We start from the raw sequence: 4,951 nt of genomic DNA, 5'->3' as shown, positions 1-4,951 counted from the left end.
ACAGAAGATGAAGAAAAGGTGAAAAGTAAAATTCTTTCTCTCAACATCAGTCTCATTAGATAGAACCACCTAATTAACACACCGAGAGTCCTTCCTGAGATGCTCAATGCATAATCACACGTGTGGTTGTATAGCTGTGTGGGTGCGTGTATGTGTGTTTGGGAAAGTTATTGTTAAAGACTATTTGAGGGGCGCCTGGGTGGCGCAGTCGTTAAGCGTCTGCCTTCGGCTCAGGGCGTGATCCCAGCGTTATGAGATCGAGCCCCACATGAGGCTCCTCCGCTGGGAGCCTGCTTCTTCCTCTCCCACTCCCCCTGCTTGTGTTCCCTCTCTCGCTGGCTGTCTCTATCTCTGTCAAATAAATAAATAAAATCTTAAAAAAAAAAAAAGACTATTGGGATAAACTGGCTTTTGGTTGACTTTATCATAAACAATTATTAGTGAACATATAATACATCTTTATTTTGTGGTGACACTTTTATATTCTCAAAGTTGTATATCCGTAGAACTTCATCTCAGCCCTCTTGTCACATATGATTTCCCATATCATCCTAATATAGTTATTTATATTTTTGTTGATCATTTGAAAATATAGCTGAATTTTTCACCTTAATATAAAAGAAAATACATTGGGGCACCTGGGTGGTTCAGTCGGTTAAGCGTCTGCCTTCAGCTCAGGTCATGATCTCAGGTTCCTGGGATCGAGCCCCACATCAGGCTCCCTGCTCAGCTGGGCTCTGCTTCTCCCTTTCCCTCTACCCTTCCCCCCTCCCACTCGAGCTCCTGCTCTCTCTCTCAAATAAATAAATAAATAAAATCTTTAAAAAAAGAAAGAAAGAAAATACATTAAGATGAAAACAAGTTAATGGGCTTACTTGTTGTTTTTTTAAACCCTTCAAATTGAAAATATTTAGATGGATTTTCCTTTGGGGCTATTACAGTGCTGTCATCAATGAAGTCACACAGAATTTTAGTGCATGAAAAGAAAGGAACAAGATCGATATCTTGACTTATTCTTATGTCATCTACCTGAATTAGAAGTAAAAATGGTTATGTTTAAATATACGCAACAAGTTTTTCAAGATACGTTAACTTGTGAGAGTAGCTTTTTATATTACCTCTCTGTAATGTTTAGCCTTTTTCTGTTGTTGTAAGGTTTATAGCAATAAAAAAAAAACATTTCTATTCTTTAAAAAACTTTAATTCACTAACTTTCCACACAACTATATAATTATTGCACTTACGATAATCCTCGATTGGACACTGACTATAAATTCTTTTTTTCCTGTTGATCTTTCTTTTGTTAAGTTTATTTATTTATTTATTTTAGTAATCTCTACACCCAGTGTGGGGCTTGAGCTCATGACCCTGAGATCACGAGTCCCATGCTCTTCTGACTGAGCCAGCCAGGAGCCCTTCTTGTTAATTTTTTCACAATATATCAGGATTTGTCTTAGGCTCCAGTTAGCCAATACAATATTCTTTTTCAAGGTGGCCCCTATTGACATGTGTTCCTCTTGTTTGTGCTCTTCCAATGACTGCTGGTTTTTCAAACTACTGAAAAAGAAAAGAAAAGAAAAGGTAACTCCTACTTGGGTTGCATGCAGGACTGTTCTTCATGGGCGCGTGACCTGTGCAGGCACACAGGGTCCCAGGTTCAAAAGAGCCCCACCTTTGGTTCAATGCTCTACTATCACGGTGTTGAAATTCATAATAATTTCATCCTTGAACTTGGGTATTTTATAAGTGAAGTCCAAAGGGACAACGTAGCATGGCATGAGCAGATAACGCACACTGTATGTGTGTCTGTCGTTTCTTGCCACCCCATTTTCGTATAGCATTTCTGATGCTTCATGAACTCGGAATTCCAGCAGATCCAGCATTGAGTTCAAGGGGACTCAAAGCAAGCACAAGGCAAGCATTTTATGGAAGCTGTTGGCTTCCACAGAGTGTTAGGAGAATGTGCATAAATCAAGAAGCGAAAGAAAAAAACAGGTGAGGCGGTTTTTTGCAGCATATCCAGTGTGGTGGTAAGAACAAAATACAGGGGCACCTGGGTGGCTGTCAGTTAAGCATCTGCCTTCGACTCTGGTTGCAATCCCAGGGTTATGGGATCCAGCCCGCATCCAGCCGGCATCAAGCCCCGCATCTGGCTCCCTGCTCAGTGGGGAGCCTGCTTCTCCCTCTTCCCCTGCCCCACCCCTACTTGTGCTCTCTCTCTGTCTCTCTCAAATAAATAAAACCTTTAAAAAAAGAACAAAATACATATACACAAGCTACATGCATATGTAAACTGCAAGAAACACAAACTGCACAATTTTGGTGATCCTGCATGCAAGTTAAATGTTCTCTTATAATTTGAATAAATATATTTGAATAAATTTAAGACTGGAATTCCACAATTGAAAGATGAATGGTTAAAAAAAAATGCCAGTAACTTGAAATACTTAATACTTCCTTACTCAGGGGCGCCTGGGTGGCGCAGTCCTTAAGCGTCTGCCTTTGGCTCAGGGCGTGAGCCCGGCGTTATGGGATCGAGCCCCACATCAGGCTCTTCCGCTATGAGCCTGCTTCTTCCTCTCCCACTCCCCCTGCTTGTGTTCCGTCTCTCACTGGCTGTCTCTCTCTCTGTCAAATAAATAAATAAAATCTTTTAAAAAAAAAACTTCCTTACTTAGATCAGCATTAAATAAATAAAAAGCACCATGACAAGTCAACAGAGATACTGTGGGAGAAGGAGGAAAGCTTTATATTTTAGTCCCTTTAATGGCACTTTCTTCCCTAACTTTTGAACAAGCGGTCCTCCATTTTCATTTTGCACTGGGCCTCACAAATTCCGTAACCAGCTCTGTACGGGTTCTCTGTCTGCCCAGGAATCCTCCCGCAGGAAGCATCTGTCTTCCATTCTGAAGTCATTAGTTCACTCCGGCAGCTCGGGTTTGGCTGGAGAAAGCACATCTTTATTTTGGCAAATGGGCGGCACTAGCAAACAGAAGTAGCAGAAGGAATAATCGTGTGTCCTGAACTCTAGTATGGTGAATGCTGAGGCTCTTCTAAATTAGGTTTTCTTTCCTTTGTTGCTGTTTACAGCTGTGAATTTTTCACACCGAGGAGCAGTTGTCAAAATAGATGTTTTTCCTTCATCACTTCCTTACAGAAGCTCAGGATGTCCCAGCGCTGTCTTGCTGTGAATTTTCTTTTCTCTTAGGACTACTAGCGGGGCGCCAGGGTGGCTCACTGACTTAAGTGCCTGACTCTTTTTTTTAATAATAATATTTTTTATTATATTATGTTAGTCACCTCGGCTAAGATCATGATCTCAGGGTGGTGGGATCGGCCCTGCATCGGGCTCTGGGAGCAGCGGGCCATCTGCTGGAGATTCTCTCTCTGCTCTCACTCTCTCTCAAGTAAATAAATAAATCTTTAAAAATGAAGGGGGGGGGCGCCTGGGTGGCTCAGCCGGTTGGGCGTCTGCCTTCAGCTCAGGTCGTGATCCCAGAGTTCTGGAATCGAGCCCCGCATCGGGCTCCCTGCTCAGGGGAGAGCCTGCTCCTCCCTCTGCCTGCCGCTCCCCCTGCTTGTGCTCTCTCTCCATCAAATAAATAAACAAATAAAATCTTTTTTAAAAAAAGAACTACTAGAAATGGCCCAAGACTAACCAAAAACTGTATTGTTAATTTTCATTATGTGCTTTTCTGTCACTGTCTCTGATGAACCCTCTTCAGAATACTTCAACAAATATTTATTGAGAGCTAGCTTTGTGCTAGGCACTCGGGGAAACAGGAAGACTCCCTGGCCTCAAGGGATTTGGATAGAAAAATCCTCCAGAGGGAGCAACTAGGGCCAAAATTTGATCGTGAGAGATCTGGTGGCTTCTAGGGTATATTCTTTTGTTTTTTTTCCCCACACAAACGAATGAACTTTATCTCCTGTGGTACATAAATCACCCCTGATAGCAAGCTGAGCACATTGAGTTAACTTAGCGTACCACTGGATAAATAGATTAATGCTGCCAGAAATGACAGGAAGGGGTTAAAAGTGACTCATTTGGGAGAAAAAATGCTCTTTTGAAAAAAGCTACTATCCTTATGAGTTGAAGTTTCAGTTTCTCTGATTTGAAAATCTAAGGACAGAAATGCTGCTTTGGAGAATCTAACCAAAATAAAACTCCCCAGGTCCCAAATCTGCGATTCCGAGTAACTCCATTGACAATGATCAAGATCATTCCTCGAGTTGTGACAGGTGCTCTTACACTCCTGGAGTCCGTTTATCCATAAGTCTCTGAGGTCTTTTCTTCAACATTCACTCACTCTTCTTCATTCCCAACTCCTACATTAGCAATAATAACTTGCGATGTGCTTCTAATACCGGGCTCTTGAGGGTTGGCTTGTGGTTCTGTCATAGACATGTTCCTGAACATGATTTAACATACGTTTAAAATTATTTATTTAATGCTGGGAGACAGAAATTCTTTGGAACTTGTTTTCATGAAATGCTTGTGGATCCGTTACCCCAAACAGTCCCCAATTACATAATATTTATCTATTCGCCAACATCTATTCTTTCCTTCTTCTTGGCAGTAGTATTCCTGATTTTAGCTGAGCACATGGCCACCTGGTATGAAGACATTTCCCAGCTTCCTTAGCAACTAGGAATGGCCATATGACGATATTTTAGCTAACGTGATAAAAGCAAGATATATGTATATAATATCCTTCTTTTCTGTTGGCTGGAATGCAAATGTGACAGCTGGGGGCTTAGCATCCACTTTGGACCAGAAGATGGAACTCTAAAGACAGTAAAACAGACCAGAAGAACATACGTCCCTGATGACTTCAGACACTGCTTATTTCTACACTTTTACATGGAGAGGAATAAAGCTATCTTGTTAAAGCCACTATTATTTTGGTTTTCTGTTACTTGCTGCTAGATCTAATCCCAACTGATACAT

Source organism: Ursus americanus, chromosome 1, assembly GCF_024610735.1.
Source record: "Ursus americanus isolate L20-20 chromosome 1, mUrsAme1.1.p, whole genome shotgun sequence".
Lineage (NCBI taxonomy): Eukaryota > Metazoa > Chordata > Mammalia > Carnivora > Ursidae > Ursus > Ursus americanus.
Note: the sequence above shows the minus strand (reverse complement) of the source record.